This window comes from Chiloscyllium punctatum, chromosome 15 (assembly GCF_047496795.1).
Source record: "Chiloscyllium punctatum isolate Juve2018m chromosome 15, sChiPun1.3, whole genome shotgun sequence".
Lineage (NCBI taxonomy): Eukaryota > Metazoa > Chordata > Chondrichthyes > Orectolobiformes > Hemiscylliidae > Chiloscyllium > Chiloscyllium punctatum.
The window spans coordinates 76,892,904-76,910,831 of NC_092753.1; the positions used below are offsets into that span (position 1 = coordinate 76,892,904).

The 17,928-nt window shown below is 41.6% G+C and overlaps 1 protein-coding gene across 1 annotated transcript in view; it reads left to right on the forward strand.

Annotated features, from left to right (window-relative positions):
• Nucleotides 1-367: 367 nt before the first annotated feature.
• LOC140486418 (exosomal polycystin-1-interacting protein-like) overlaps nt 368-17,928 on the forward strand; it is a 66,684-nt gene continuing 49,123 nt past the window's right edge. Inside the window, exon 1 of the mRNA XM_072585518.1 lies at nt 368-511. The gene's annotated coding sequence lies outside the window, so the exon portion shown is untranslated. The remainder of the gene's footprint in view (nt 512-17,928) is intronic.

The window sequence follows — 17,928 nt, forward strand, 5'->3', positions numbered from 1 at the left end:
GAATGCATAATTTATGAGGTGAAGAGCAGATGATTGCATGAGAAAAGTTGCTGTGTGCCACAGTGGATGGGCGTCGTGAATCTCACTTGACAAAACACTTTCACACAACATGGGAAAATTCAGCTCAATGTGTTTTGACTGAGTTCAGTTGGTGAAATTGTTGTGTTGTAAAGTCAAATTCTATCTCGTGTTTTTAAGAGTCTGTGGAAATGCTAAACTAGGAAGGAAGTTAGAAGCCGTAATTGTAAATGAAGAATATTTGTCTCCCTGCTGTGTTAATAATTAAATGTGGACCTTGGGCTGCCCTTCTTCTTAAAAGTGTTGCTATGACAACAGCTGGGGGGTTATGGCCTCCACTGAGCATTGAAAGAAGCAAGTCCAAGATCACAAAGCACATTCCTTCACTTCTAGATTTACAAGTGTTGTCAAAGGGATAGTTGGTGTGAGACATGAGATAATGCAGTTCACTAACTGATTTAAGCTGACGAGAGACAACAGAACCTTACAAAAGGTAAGAGAAGTATTCTTTTGCCTGAGTCTGCTGTCTCAGGTTTTAGGTGTTAATGCCTTTTTTTGCATTTATTACTATTATTTTTATTTTATTCATCATCAATAATTCAGTGTTAAAACAAGGAAATGTTTATTTGGAAAATAAGGAGCGCTTAAATGGGTTTCCTTGCATATAAATAGAGGAATTGCTTATTAGTACAGCAAATTTGTTATTTATGTGTTTCAAGTTACATAACAAATGCTAAATGTGTTACAATCATCACAGATACTAAGTGAAAAGAAGTCCTTCTGGGGTAATAAAAATGAGTGCAAAGTAAGGGCAAGCAGGTTCCTTCTTGGCTCACTTAGGCTCCAGATTTTGGGAACATTTTCAGTCACTGAAGTTGTTTGAACACATTGTGTAGTCCAGATGGCTTGGCTCATCATGGAGATGCAATGTGTTATCCTCAGTTTCCATTTCCGTGAACTATTTTAATATTTAACCCATTGGTTAACAAACAAGTGAAAAAATTGATTTTAAGACAGCAGCATGGCATCGTTTTCCATTTACTATCTTGGTTAGTAATTTCCAACAAGGTAGTGTTCGTTGTATCTTGTTCTAATTAGCATTTGTTTACAGTTGGGTTGAACAAATGATTGCTGCAAATTCATACCAACCAGCATCCTTACTCCATTCCCAGGAACAGATTAGATTACTTACAGTGTGGAAACAGGCCCTTCGGCCCAACAAGTCCACACCAACCCTCCGAAGACCAACTCACCCAGACCCATTCCACTACATTTACCCCTTCACCTAACACTAGGGGCAATTTAGCATGGCCAATTCACCTGACCTGCACACCTTTGGATTGTGGGAGGAAACCGGAGCACCCGGAGGAAACCCACGCAGACACGGGGACAATGTGCAAACTCCACACAGACAGTCGCCTGAGGCTGGAATCGAACCCGGGACCCTGGTGCTGTGAGGTAGCAGTGCTAACCACTGTGCCATTTTTTACATGGGACATTTTCAATAAACACAGCAACGAATTCTGATCGGTAGTGAAATTTTGAGAGAACGTACAACTTCAAAAAATACTTGGATGAGGACTTCAAGCATATGGAACAAGTGCATAAAATTGGGATTCATGCATTTTTAGTGGAAGTTATTTCAGTGCAAACTTGATGGGCCAAAAGACCTTTTCTGCGCTGTATGAATCCATGAATTTATAAAAACTGGACTCAATGAGGTTCACTGACAGAAGTGGCAGATGGAGTTTAATTCAGATAATGTGAGGCGCTGCATTTTGGGAAAGCAAATCTTAGCAGGACTTATACAATTAATGGTAAGGTCCTAGGGAGTGTTGCTGAACAGAGACTTTGGAGTGCAGGTTCATAGCTCCTTGAAAGTGGAGTCGCAGATAGATAGGATAGTGAAGAAGGCGTTTAGTATGCTTTCCTTTATTGGTCAGAGTATTGAGTACAGGAGTTGGGAGGTCATGTTGCGGCTGTACAGGACATTGGGTAGCCCACTGTTGGAATATTGTGTGCAATTCTGGTCTCCTTCCTATCGGAAAGATGTTGTGAAACTTGACAGGGTTCAGAAAAGATTTACAAGGATGTTGCCAGGGTTGGAGGATCTGAGCTACAGGGAGAGGTTGAACAGGCTGGGGCTGTTTTCCCTGGAGTGTCGGAGGGATGACCTTATAGAGGTTTACAAAATTATGAGGGGCATGGATAGGATAAATAGACAAAATCTTTTCCTTGGGATTGGGAGTCCAGAACTAGAGGGCATAGGTTTAGGGTGAGAGTGGAAGGATATACAAGAGACCTAAGGGGCAACTTTTTCACACAGAGGGTGGTATGTGTATGGAATAAGCTGCCAGAGGATGTGGTGGAGGCTGGTACAATTGCAACATTTAAGAGGCATTTGGATGGGTATATGAATAGGAACGGTTTGGAGGGATATGGGCCAGGTGCTGGCAGGTGGGACTAGATTGGGGTGGGATATCTGGTCGGCATGGATGGGTTGGACCGAAGGGTCTGTTTCCATGCTGTACATCTCTATGACTCTAAGTAACCCTCACCCTGGAAACCAGCTCCTGAATTCATTGAAATATTAACTGGAGATTTCAGGTTTGCTGCCGAATTCAAGAAACTTAGCATGTCAAATTCAATTTTTTAAAATTCAAAGTCATTGAATTAAGGTACAGAAGAGGAACATTTAGCTCATCTCACCCATGATTTTCGTGACTTATAAGGGAAGATGGGAAAAATGGGAAAGGAAGTTGGGAAAATTTAATAATAGTAGATTAGATAAATTCACAAGACATTAAGATGAACAGATAAGATAAATGGAGAAACCCTATTTCCATTGGTTTAGGAATCCAGGAGCTAGAGGGCACAGTGTAAATGTAGAGCAATTATAGCCTTTCAGAAGTGTGTCTTGGATAAGAGGGAAAGATGAATTGAATTGTTTTTACTGTTCTCCAATTCAGTCCAAGGCAGAGATGGTTTAAATTTTTACTTTCTTATTTTTCTTGTTCCCCCTTAAAAATAGGCATTGGTGTGCATCCTCAAGCCATGCTTGTGAAGTCTAATTTAAACTGGTAGGGCAGACATTATTGGTTATGGGGAGTTAGGTCACACATCAGCTATGATCATTCGATGGTTCAATAGACTTGAGCATTTAAATGGCTTATTCTTGCTCCTTTGGCCCCATGGTAGTAGAGAGGATAGACCTTAGCTCCGAAAATCAGGATGCAGAATTAATACAGGTAGAGCTAAGAAATAAAAAAAAGCTGAAAACTCCAGTAGGAGTAGATTTGTAGAATTCATAACAGTAATCATAACATTGGGTGAAGTGAAAAATCAGTTGAGGATATGACAAGGGCAATGCAATAATCCTAAGGTTCTGTAATTTTTGTAAGGATTGGATAAGCAAAATTGGCAAAGCTAGCTTGAAGTACTGCATCATATCTTACATGAGTCAGTTTTAGAGAAAGAACAAAGAAAATTTACAGCCCAGGAACAAGCCCTTCAGCCCTTCAAGCCTGAGCCGAGCCAAATCTACTGTCTAAACCTGTCGCTCAATTCCTAAGCATCTGTATCCCTCTGCTCCCCACCTACTCATGCATCTGTCCAGACGCATCTTAAATGAATCTACTGTGCCTGCCCCTACCACCTCTGCTGGCAACGTGCTGCCCACCACCCTCTGTGTGAAGTACTTGCCGTGTGTATCCCCCTTAAACTTTCCACCTCTCACCTTGTAAGCATGACCTCTCATTATTGAATCCTTCACCCTGGGAAAAAGCTTGTATCTATCCACCCTGTCTATACCCTTCATGATTTTGTAAACCTCAATCAGGTCCCCCCTCAATCTCCTTTTTTCTAGTGAAAATAAACCTAACCTAGTCAACCTCTCTTCATAGTTAGCACCTTCCACACCAGGCATCATCCTCGTAAACCTTCTCTGCACCTTCTCCAAGGCGTCCACATCCTTTTGGTAATGTGGTGACCAGAACTTTACGCAGTATTCTAAATGCGGCCAAACCAATGTCTTGTACAATGTTAACATAACTTGTCAGCTCTTATACTCAATACCCCGTCCAATGAAGGCAAGCAGACTATATGCCTTCTTGACCACTCTATCCACCTGTGCAGCAACCTTCAGGGTACAATGGACCTGCACTCCCAGATCTCTCTGCCAACCAACCTTTCCCAAGGCTCTTCCATTCATTGTATAATACTCTCTAGAATTAGACTTGCCTAAATGCATCACCTCACATTTATCCGGATTGAAATCCATCTGCCACTTTTCAGCCCAATTCTCCAGTCTAACTATATTCTCCTGTATTCTTTGACAGTCCCTTATGCTTTCTGCTGCTCCACCAATCTTTGTGTCATCTGCAAACTTGCTGATCATACCAACAGTACCCTCTTCTAGATCATTTATGTATATTACAAACAACTGTGGCCCCAGCACTGATCCCTGTGGAACACCACTGGTCACCTTTCTCCATTTCGAGAAACTCCCTTCAACAACTACTCTCTGTCTCTTGTTGCTCAACCAGTTCTTTATCCAACTAGCTAGAACACCCTGCACACCATGTGACTTCATTTTCTTCATTAGTCTACCATGGGGAAACCTTATCAAATGTCTTACTAAAGACCATGTATATGATATCAACAGCCCTTCCTTCATCTGACAACTTGGTCACTTCCTCAAAGAACTCTAATAAGTTGGTAAGGCACAATCTCCCCCACACAAAACCATGTTGCTTATCACTGATAAGCCCATTCTTTTCTAAATATAAATAGATCCTATCTCTCAGTACCTTCTCCAGCAGCTTCCCCGCCACAGACGTTAGGCTCACTGGTCTGTAGTTACCCAGAATATCTCATTCTTGTAGAGGGGGACAACATGAGCAACCCTCCAGTCCTCCGGCACCTCACCTGTATTTAAAGGATGCCACAAAGATACTTGGATGCTGCCTGAACTGCTGTGCTCTTCCAGCACCACTAATCCAGAAACAAAGATATCTGTCAGGGCCCCAGCTATTTCCTCTCTCACCTCCCTCAACAATCTGGGATAGATCCCAACCGGTCCTGGGGATTTGTCCACCTTAATAACCTCTAGCATACCGAACACATCTTCCCTACTTATGCCAACATGATCCAGACTAATCAAACTTCTATCTCTAATCTCAAGATTCATCATTTTCCTCTCGTCAGTGAATACTGATGCAAAGTAATCATTCAGAATCTCACCCATTCTCTCAGGTTCAGCATATAGCCTTCCTTCATTATCTTTTAGTGGACCAATCCTTTCTCTAGTTACCCACTTGCTTCTTATATAAGAATAAATTGCTTTGGGATTTTCCTTAATTCTGTTTGCTAAATCTATTTCATGACCCCTTTACGCCCACCTGATTCCTTGATTAAGACTTGTCCTACTCTTCCGAAATTCCTCCAGGGTCCATTCTGTTCTTAGCTGCCTAGACCTTATGTACGCTTCCCTTTTCTTCTTGGCTAGTCGTGCAATTTCTCCTGTCATCCACGGTTCACAAATCTTGCCCTTCCTATCCTTTGCCTTCTACAGGACATGCCTATCCTGTACTAATGTTAACCTATCTTTGAAAGTCTCCCAAATCTCAAATGTGGACTTCCCTTCAAATAGCTGTGTCCCATGCACATTTCCCAGCTTCTGCCTAATTTTGATATAATTGGCTTTGGCTCAGTTTAGTACTCTTCCCTGAGGACCACTCTCTTCTTTATCTATGAGTATTCTAAAATTTACAGAATTGTGGTCACTGTTCTCAAAGAAATCCCCTACCTCAACTTCTACCACTTGTCCTGGCTCATTCCCCAGTACCAGGTCCAATATGACCCTTTCCCTCGTTGGACTATTGACATACTGCTCTAGAAAACTCTCCTGGATGCTTCGTACAAATCCTACTCCATCCAGACCTCTGACGTTAAGTGTATCCCAGTCAATGTTGGGAAAATTAAAATCTCCCATCACCACTACCCTATTGCCTCAAATCTATTCATAATCTGTTTACTATTTGTTCTTCTATCTCACGCTCACTGTTGGGAGGTCTGTAATACAGCCCCAACAATGTAACTACGCCCTTCTTATTTCTCAGCTCCACCCATAATGCCTCACTACCCAAGACCGCCATAGTGTCCTCATTTAGCGCAGCCATGATATCGTCCCTGACCAGCAATGCAACTCCACCCCCTCTTTTACTTCCCTCTCTGTCCTGTCTATATCCCGGAACATTTAGTTGCCAATCATCATGCCCTTCCTTTAACCAGGTCTCTGTGATGGCAATAATGCCATACTCCCAGGCACCAATACAAGCCCTAAGTTCATCTGCCTTACACAATATACTCCTTGCATTAAACTAGATGCATTTCAGGCCACCAGTTTTTTTGCGCTCACCTGCTGTCTGCCTATTCTTCCCTTTGTTAATGTTATCTTCATAATTCTTACAGTCTCCACCTCACTGTCCACTTGTCTTCTCTTCTGGTTCCCAGTCCCCTGCCACATTAGTTTAAAACCTCCCCAACAGCAGTAGCAAAAACTCCCCCAAGGACAAAAGTTCCGGTCTGGTTCAGACGTAGACCATCCCTTTTGTAATAGCCCCACCTTTCCCAGAACCAGTACCAATTTCCAACAAATCTGAACCCTTCCCTCCTACACCATTTCTCAAGCCATGTGTTCATCCTGCCTATTTTTTCATTTCTACGCTGGCCAGCACATGGCACTGGTAGTAATCCCGAGATCACTACCTTTGAGGTCCTTCCCTTTAACTTCTCTCCTATCTCTCTGAGTTCTTCTTTCAAGACCTCATCTCACTTCCTACTTATATCATTGGTGTCTATATGCACCAAGACAACTGGCTGTTCCCCCTCCCCTTTTAGAATGCTCTGCAGCCGATCAGTGACATCCATGACCCGAGCACCTGGGAGGCAACATACTGTACGGAGTCCCGTTTCGGCCACAGAACCGCCTATCTACTCCCCTCACAATAGAATCCCCTATGACTATGGCCCTACAAGTCTTTTTCCCCCGACTTCTGAACCGCAGTGCCTGCCACGATGCCATGATCTTGATAACTGCTGCCCTCCCCCAACAGTATCCAAAACGGTATACTTGTTTTGGAGGGCACTGCCTTCCTACTCTTTTTCTGCCTTTTGGTCAACCATTCACTGTTTCCCTCAGCAATCCTAACCTGCAGTGTGACCAGTTCACTAAACATGCTATCCACGACCTGCTCAGCATCGCGGATGCTCCACAGTGAGTCCATCCGCAGCTCCAGAGCCGTCATGTGGTCAAACAACAGCTGCAACTGGACACACTTCTTACAAGTGTAAGAGTCAGGAATGTCAGACTCGTTCCTAAGCTCCCACATCAAGCAAGAGTCACATGCCATAGGTCTGAGGTCCCCTGCCATTGTCAGCTTAGCTTTATATGAACTAACTAAAACCAAACAATGCACTTAAATAAATGAAAAAGAAAGATAAGGAATAAAAGCCTTGCCTTACAGGGTCTTTTTCTTCCGATTAGAGGAGGGGGGCGGGAGGGAGATACCACACTTGTAGTATCTCAGGTTTAAGCCCTTGCGTTCCCAACAGCCCTAGGTTCTCTCCTCCTTCTCTCCTCGCCACTCTGGCAAAATGGAAGCCCGACTCCTGAGGTAAGTCCCTTTTTATGCGGGAAAACTGACACTTCCCGGCAGCCCTCGCTTCACTCCTCCTTCTCTCCTCGCCGCTCTGGCAAAATAGACCTTACGTTGATGAACAATCTAGCAATCAGGCTATTTTCAATTGAGCATGATTAATTAAATATGGATATTTAGTAAACTTGCATAGAATCATAGAGTCCAGAAAATGCTGAAAGACACCATTCGGCCCATCAGATCTGCACCAACCTTCCCGGGAGGATCCCACCCCGAACCAAACTTCACTCTGTCGCCATAATCCCACATTTACCACCTAGCCTGCTCATTCCTTGACACAATAGAGCAATTTCGTATGACCCATCCACCTGACCTGCACATAGAGTCATAGAGTCAGAGAGATGTACAGCATGGAAACAGACCCTTCGGTCCAACCCATCCATGCTGACCAGATATCACAACCCAATCTAGTCCCACCTGCCAGCACCCGGCCCATATCCCTCCAAACCCTTCCTACTCATATGCCCATCCAAATGCCTCTTAAATGTTGCAATTGAACCAGTCTCCACTACTTCCTCTAGCAGCTCATTCCATACACGTACCACCCTCTGCGTGAAAAAATTGCCCTGTAGGTCTCTTATATCGTTCCCCTCTCACCCTAAATCTATGCCCTCTAGTTCTGGACTCCCCAACCCCAGGGAAAAGACTTTATCTATTGATCCTATCCATGCCCTTCAAAATTTTGTAAACCTCTATAAGGTCACCCTCAGCCTCCGACGCTCCAGGGAAAACAGCCCCATCCTGTTCAGCCTCTCCCTATAGCTCAAATCCTCCAACCCTAGCAACATCCTTGTCAATCTTTTCTGAACCCTTTCAATTTTCACAACATCTTTCTGATAGGAAGGAGACTAGAATTACACGCAATATTCCAACAGTGGCCGAACCAATGTCCTGTACAGCCCAACTCCTGTACTCAATACTCTGACCAATAAAGGAAAGCATACCAAATGCCTTCTTCACTATCCTATCTACCTGCGACTCCACTTTCAAGGAGCTATGAACCTGCACTCCAAGGTCTCTTTGTTCAGCAACACTCCCTAGGACCTTACCATTAAGTGTATAAGTCCTGCTAAGATTTGCTTTCCCAAAATGCAGCTCCTCACATTTATTTGAATTAAACTCAATCTGCCACTTCTCAGCCCATTTGCCCATCTGATCCAGATCCTGTTGTAATCTGAGGTAACCCTCTTCGCTGTCCACTACACCTCCAATTTTGGTATCATCTGCAAACTTACTAACTGTACCTCTTATGCTCGCATCCAAATCATTTATGTAAATGACAAAAAGTCGAGGGCTCAGCACCGATCCTTGTGGCACTCAACTGGTCACAGGCCTCCAGTCTGAAAAACAACCCTCCACCACCACCCTCTGTCTTCTACCTTTGAGCCAGTTTTGTATCCAAATGGCTAGTTCTCCCTGTATTCCATGAGATCTAACCTTGCTAATCAGTCTCCCATGGGGAACCTTGTCGAACGCCTTACTGAAGTCCATATGGATCACATCTACTGCTCTGCCCTCATCAATCTTCTTTGTTACTCCTTCAAAAAACTCAATCAAGTTTTTAAACTTATTGTAAAGAAAATTCTAGGAAGGATAATATAAATAGAATTTTATATTAAGTTCGAGAGCGATATAGCTATGTTTGAAAATAAAGGGTCCTTTGAGTACAAAGACTTGTCTTTGTAAGTGAATGGCCATAGTTAGGGTCAAACCTTCATACCCAAGCAGGTGCACAGAGTTGGAAAGTTCTCAACCCCACAAACCCCAACTCAAGATAAATGTCCTTAAGCTTTTCAACATAACCGGAATCTACCTGAACTGCCAACTCTGAAATAGCACAAAGGCAATCACAAAGGCTGCTCAGTGCTAAAGTGGACTGGTTAAAAGGCCACCTCAGTTATATTAAAAACAGTAAGGCCCATTAGCACTCACCCCTCACATCTCCTTGTGACCTCTGCATTCCCTATGCCTCACTCATACCAATCCAAGCTGCCTCATGTCTCCCACACACCCACATGAACTCTCAAACTCTCCATGCTATCTCTCCACTCCCGAAGGTCATCCACATCTTCCATGTCAATGACACAACTGACCATTTATAGCCTCTATGCCAAGTTAGTGTCAACTCATACCAATCCATTATTCCTCCATCATCCCATGGTCCTTTATAGTAATTAAGCCAATTTAGCACCAAATTATACCAATCCATATTGCCTCATCCACCACCCTTTACCCCGGTATAAACAGTTGCAACACACTCAACACTTATCATGGAAAAACCTCAGGAGCATGCTGAGGTGAAATAAAATAAAGCTCTAAATATTTATTACAGACTTCACTATATTGTAAAAGCACACTCATTGATAATAGACCATTCAATAAATTGAAATCCTTTCAAGTACTCAATGCTTAAAAAAAACACTTGTATTTGTAGTCCCACATCAAAGACAGCTAATTCCTGTATAAGTCAATCAAGCTGTGATCAACCAGTGCCCTCCTGCCCACAATGAAAATGCCTGTGGAAACAGTGTCAAGAGTGTGGTGCTGGAAAAGCACAGCAGGTCAGGCAGCATCCAAGGAGCAGGACAGTCGACGTTTCAGGCATAAGCCCTTCATCAGGAATGAGGCTTGTGGAAGCAGTCAAGTAGTGTGAGTACTATAAGGATAGCTCCTCAGGTTTTTGCCAACAAATACCTATTGAATTGGCAAGCACCATTTTCTTTCAATTACCACTTTTTTGGTTCAAAAGTCAAAAGGTTTGGGATTTAAATGTTTTGACAACTTGATAGTTCCATGGACCTTATCTACTGTTTATGACTATTTTAAACAATCCTGAAGAAGTATCCGTCCTCTTCAAAAGGGTATGTGTTCTCTGCAAGATTCTGTGATAGGTTTAAACATTTTCCTTCTATTCATAAATAGCATAAATTGTCTTTTGGAAATCTCTGTTACAAAAATTGCTTCTGAATGAAGGCAGCTGTGGATTTAAATCCTCAAGTTGTGGCTGTGTGATATACTTCCTATATCCACTCTCACCCATGGTTAAAATAGTGGTTGCCAGATGCAGGCCAAGATGCAAAGCAAGAACCTTTGCAAAATTTTGGGCCTTAGTATTTTTTGAGGGAGCATTATTTTCCCCTACAACCCAGCTTTATTTTTGTCTAGCATAATTACTGGATAGGAATGTTTACTGTGGAATACGCACACTTTCCCCTTGAGGTCAGGTTTCTTATTTGAATGGAAAATTAAGTTCAATTTCCTTCCACACACCATATTAATCAGGTGGTGTGTGTGTTTGGAAGGCCATTAAAAACACATCAAGTTTGAAAGCTTGAGAAGACAATGGATGTCTTTTAAGGATTTGGCGACATTCTGAAATGTAAGTGCTCGCATACCTTCACTCTGACCATCACAATGAGAGGTCATGAACTCAGAAGAGATTATCAACCATTTAGGATCAAGATGAGGAGAAATGATTGTGTTCAGAGAGTTGTGGATCTTTGGAATTCTCTACAGTAGGGGTCAATGGATGTTTTGACATTGAGCGTGTACAATAAGAGAGTTAAGGGGACTGATGAAGGGCTTTTACCCAAAACATCAATTTTCCTTCTCTTTGGATGCTGCCTGACCTGCTGTGCTTTTCCAGCACCACTCTAAGCTAAACTCTGGCTTCCAGCATCTGCAGTCCTCACTTTTGCCTTAAGGGGACTAGGACAGGGTGAGAAAGTGGAACTCATATAAATGTTCAGCCATGAATTTCAGTGCAGCACTGAGAGGGTGCAGCATTTTAAGAGGTCCATTTTTCAGATGAGGTGCACCACTGAACCTTCATCCGCCCTCTCAGGTTAACATAAAGGTAGCCATGTCACTATTTTTGAAGAGTAGCCTAGATTCCTGGTTAAAATTTATCCCTTAATTGGTGCCACACAAATAGACTAACTAATCTTCGTTAGTTATGCCAACTTAATATTTGCAAATTGGCTGCTACATTTCCTACATTACAGCAATATCAACACTTCAAACATATGTCATAAGCTATCAAACACTTTGAGATGTCTGGTGGTGATGGTGAATATTGCGAAATAAACATGCACCTTTCTTTCTTTTGGATCTTATTGAATCAAAAGGCTTGAGGATCTGTCTAGCCTAATCTTTAGTTTTTATGCTCTTAAGTGAAACCATCATTTCAGGTTTCCTACTACAACTCTGCAGAGTTGCCATAGTTCCACAGAGTGTAAGAAATTTAAATGATCTGTTTTAATCTTTGCACAGGCTGCAATGAGTTCTTCACCACTGACCTTCTGGCTCTGAAACAAACCATCAATCTTTGAATGCTCAAACAGATTAAGAAATATTTTGCTTGGTGAAACTGGCAGGCTGTCTCATTAAAGGAAAGGATTTGCATAGTTTCCCCCATGCTAGCTTGACAACATTAAGATCAACAATCAAACGATTAGAACTGGATATGGCAGAAGGAAATCGGCAGTTTACCACTAGTGGATGGCAAGCTAACAGCCAGCTTCCAATACGTGTTTAAATGAAGACTAGGATTATCACCTTAAACTAAATGGTGGAATATGCTCCTGATATCAACACTAAGGGTGCATTTTCTTGCCTTAGGTCAACCCTTTTATTTCCAGTGGTCAGTCTGGTTCATGTGGAGGAATGCAAGAGAAACTCATTCAGATGTGCCCCAGATTGATTACGGGATTTAAAGATTTAAGAAAATATTCTTGCCTTTTGCAAAGGTCAGCTACAATCTATTCTTTTGATCACAATCATCTCTGCTTTTTTCTCTTTTGTTGTTTTGTTAAACATCGCTTTAGGGTATCTTCCAAATATTTGTTTTTGTTTTTAGTAAATCATCCATCTCAGTTACAGCAGCAACTTCTCTCAGATGGCACATATTCAATGCCGAGGGGGTTTTAAGCTGCATGTTTTCTTGGGCAAGAGTATTGTGCGCATGTCATCACTATGGCAACTCTGACATTCCATTGTCCATGGCATCTTTTTAATACTTTCTTCTAAAACATAAAACCAAGTTAAAATAAAAGAATATGTAACAGTAGACATGGCCAAAACTGTAGCATTTATGTACACAAACATGACAAAGTTTCTTTATCAGATTTTTGAGGAGGTTAAATTTGTTAAAGTTGAAAGAATTTTCAATATTTAGCATATAAAAAGTAAACCAAGGGCTCCTGTGGTTCAGTGGTTTTGTCCTTACCTCTGAACTAGAAGGACCAGGTGTACGTCCCACCTGCTCCAGAGGTGTGCAATAACATCTCTGAACAGGTTGACTAAAAATACGAATAAAAAGTAAATTTATTTAAACTTCTCATATCACATTGGGAGAATAAACAGTAACAATTCAATTGCATTCAACTTGTACCAAATGCATCAATGTTTAATCCGTTTGGGGGATCTAGCCTTGACCAGAATTGGGTTACAAAAAGGTTATTAAATTGGGTCCCATCTGGCCCTACTGCATTTCCTGAAGGTGCATCTCTGAAAGCACAGTATCTCAGAATTAGCTGGTTGAAGCATTGTGGTAGCAGTTTTTGCAGTGAGCTGTCAGCCATCAAAACAGAGAAAATAGGCTGAAAAGTTATTGATGCTCTTAAGGTAGATCATCTGTATCCCAAGCCTCACCGATAGTTCTCCATATAACAAACCTGCAAGTTAGTGCAGCCATCAAGAATTGTGCAAGTGGTAGAAAGGAAATCCTGAGTCCAAAAATCTATTAGCTTCCTGCCTATTGCATTATTTTCCTATCCTTTATTTCCTAATTACCAAATTGCACTCTCTTGTTCAGAATGTGGACACCCTCTTTCAAATGGAAAGTGTGTTATCTATTAACTGTTGCTGTTTTTCTGCAATGTTTTAGCAAAATACTGAGACTTTTTAAACAGATACTAAAGGCCATCCAGTTTTTGTCCCATTGATAAATGATCACAGAAAGCTGCCCAGATAATTTATTTTGCAACTTTTCAATTGCAGGTTGTAAGGATTTCTCTTTATGTTCCCTTCTCACTTTAATTCGCAGAATGTGGGTCACTGACTAGGCCAGCATTTATTGCCCATCCCCAGTTGTCCTTGAGAAGGTCATAGTGAGCTGCCTTCTTGAAACACTGCTATCTAAAGCTGTGCATGTAAACCAACAGTGCTACTATGGAGGCAGGGAGTTCTATGATTTTGACCCCCCAGTGGCATTGACGAAACAACTTCAATGAAGTTTCAATTCAGGATGATGTGTCACTTGGAGAGGAACTTGCAGGTGAGAGTGTTCTCTTGGACCTGTTGTCCTTGTCCATCTAGGTGATATTGATTATGGATTTAGAAGGTGCTGTCTCATGAATGGGGACAAGCAAGAACAAAGACAGTATAGAATCATGGAGACATAAAGATGTACAGCACGGAAACAGACCCTTCAGTCCCACTTGTCCGTGCTGACCAGATATCCCAAACCAATCTAGTCCCACCTGCCAACACTGACCCATATCCCTCCAAAGCCTTCCTATTCATATACCCATCCAAATGTCTTTTAAATGCTGTAATTGTACCAGTCTCCACCACTTCCTCTGGCAGCTCATTCCATACATGTATCACCCTCTGCGTGAAAAAGATGCCACTTAGGTCTCTTTTATATCTTTCCACTCTCACCCTAAACCTATGCCCTCTAGTTCTGGACTCCCCCACCCCAGGAAAAAGACTTTATCTAGTTATTCTATCCATGCCCCTCGTGATTTTATAAACCTCTATAAGGTCACTCCTCAGCCCCCGATGCTGCAGGGAAAACAGCCCTAGCTTATTCAACCTCTTCCTATAGCTCAAATCCTCCAAAGATGTAAATCTTTGTAAATCTTTTCTGAACCCTTTCAAGTTTCACAACATCTATCCATTAGGAATGAGACCAGAATTGCATGCAATATTCTTTTTAACATATAACCAATTAATTATCTTTTGGCACCTTAAAGCTGTCCTTAGATTTGCTAAAAATGAAGATCGTAGAACCTGGAACAAAACAACACAGGAACATGCCCTTTCACCCACCATGTCAGTGCCCATTCTAAACTAACCACATCTGCCTGCACATGGTCCATATCCCTCTGTTTCCTGCCTGTTCTTGTGTCTGTCTGAATGCCTCCTAAATGTTGCTATCATATCTACTTCTACCATCTCCCCTGGCAGCGCATTCTAGGCACTTACCACCCTCTCCGTAGAAAACTTGCTTTGTACATCTGCTTTAAACTTCCCCCCTCTCACCTTAACCCTCACTTCTAGACACACCATTTCGTGGAGCCACATCAGTTCCTTGAACATCAATTGTTAATAAGCTTAAAAATACTAGATGAGAGAGAATGAAAGATCCAGACTAAGTCAGAATTGGATCAGAGAGATCGCTCAAAAAGAGATATCATTTCAGAAACTCCAGGAAAACCACAAATAATGTACTTTTTTTCAGAACTTATCTCAGAAGGTTCCAATCTATGTCAGATCGATTTATTCCAGAAAGTCGGTTAACCAGATTACACTGACTACCAACTTCACCCTTGAACCTCTTCAATGAATATTAATTTATTAGACTTTACTGTGCTGTCACTTCCTGTGACCCAACCAATCAGAAACTCTCTAGGCAAAATTACTACACAATGCAAACAATTTATGAACCTACTTTATGTCATATGTCACTGATAATTGTGTCTTTTCCCATGGCTGTTGCTTTATTGCTGTTGGATTGAGTGTAACTTTGAACTCAAGGTAAAGTTTGGAGTTAAGGACCTAGAGTACAAATTCCACCTGAACCTGAAGTGATATTCCCTTTTGGGCAATCTCTCCGCCTAGTTCTGCCTTAATCTTGATTTTTCATTTGTCTCATCTGGTAATTTTATTGAATGGTTTTAGTAATTTGTGGGCTGCAAGATCATTGTAAATGAACAAGTGGTTGTATAAAGTTTCTTTAACTTTGGCCTTCTCATGAGGCCAGCCCTACAATATGTAACTGGTGCCTTGCAGTGTGAAGCAGTTTGGATTCATCCCACTAGCCTCTAAATATATTCTGAATAACCCCTAATGCTGTGGAAAGCCAAAATACTGCTTATGTTAAAAAATCTGAAATAGAAAGAGAAAAGCTGAAAATACTCTTTAGGGCTGGCAGCATCAATGGAGAGTGAAACTGAGTAAATTAACTCAATTTTAACTCAGTATAAGTGGGTAGATTGGAAAAAGGTAAATTCTTGCTTAATGTTTCAAGACTTAGAATTTAGAATGCCCACAGTGTGGAAACAGGCCATTCGGCCCAACAGGTCCACTCTGACCCTCCGTAGAGTATCCCACTCAAACCCCTTCCCCTACTCTATTACTCTACATTTCCCCTGAGTAACGTACCTAACCTACACATCCCTGAACACTATGGGAAATTTAGCACAGCTAATTCACCTTACCTATACATCTTTGGACTGTGGGAGGAAACCAAACCGCCCAGAGGAAATCCACGCAGACACGGGGACAATGTGCAAAGTCTACACAGACAGTTGCCTGAGGCTGGAATCAAACCAGATACCTAGCGCCGTGAGGCAGCATTGCTAATCACTGAGCCATCATGTTTTGTTTCACTCTGTACAGATCCCACCAGATCTGCTGAGAATATTCAGCATTTCCTATTTTCCATTTGTTATAGCAATAATGAGCAGGTGTGGGTATGAAACAATTGTCGATGAGGTAGACAGCTACCACTGATTCTTTTTCCCCTGCTTGTCTAGGGATTTTCTGATCATCTGAAGTGAAAGATAAACACCACGTAAGTCTCAGTTGAAGAGGCTCTTGTCTTAGTTAATATGATGTAGATTTTTTTTTCGTTTTTTGTCACTTATATTATTTTGCTGTACTTGGCAACTGGGCTTTCAATTAACAATCTGATCATTTCTCGAGAAGAAGAATAAAAAAGAAGCATTTTACCTCAAAGCTGAAATTTCAGTACTCTGAGATACAGTGGCGTCTGGCAGTCCTAGTGCATGAATCACAAAAGGTTAGCATGCAGCAAGTAATTATGAAATTTGGTAGAACATTGCTGTTTATTATGAGGAGAATTGAATATAAAAGTAGGGAAGCTCTGCTGCAGTTATGTAAAACATTACTAAGACCACATGTGCATAATTCCAGTCCTTATTTAAGGATGGATATAAATGCATTGCAAACAGTTCCGAGAAGATTTACTGAACAAATACTGGGTCAGAATCACATGGCACCAGGTTATAGACCAACAGGATTATTGAAATCACAAGCTTTCAGAGTGCTGCTTCTTTGTCAGATGAATTAAAGGAAAGCACACAAGCACAGAATTTTATAGGCAGAGAGATCAAAATATCAGACAAATGGTTTGAGTGGGGTGCTGATAGGCTGAATAATAAATCTCTGCAAGTGATCAAAAGTGTAAGACGGTGTGAGTAAGGTATCAACAACTGAATAGCAAGTGAAGGGATGATCTACAATCAAATTAATTGAGGCAGAGAGAAAATTACAAAAATAATCCACCCCAGTCCAACACCAGCACCTCCATATCAGAACTAATACCCGGAATGGGTGGGTTGTCTTTATACTTGTAGTCCAGGCTTGTATCTGCTGGGGTCCAGAAGAGTAAGAGGTGATTTGATTAAAACATATCAGATCCTGAAGTGTCTTGATAAGTTGGATGCGGAAAGGATATTTCCTGTAGTGGGAGAATCTAGAATAGGTGTCACTGTTAAAAAAATGCTTCACCCATTTAAGGCACAGATCAGGAGAACCTTTATTTCACTTGAATCACCTCAAGGGTCAGTTGAAGTAGATTTTTTGTTTATTTTTAAGATGGAATTGGACAGCTTCTTGATAATAAAAAGGGGCGAAATGTTAGAACATAGAACATAGAAAGGTTTGGCCCGCGATGTTGTGCCAAGGATTAATCCTCATCTAAAATAAAATAAACTAACCCTCAATTCACTGCTGCCCATGTGATTGTCCAGCAGTCACTGAAATGTCCCTAATGACTTTGCTTCCATGCGCTCACAACTCTCTGCGTAAAGAACCTACCTCTGACATCTCCTCTATACCTTCCTCCTAACACCTGAAAACTATGACCCCTTTTGGCAGTCAATCCTGCCCTGGGGAAAAGTCTCTCACTAATGACTCTATCCATGCATCTCATTACTTTGTA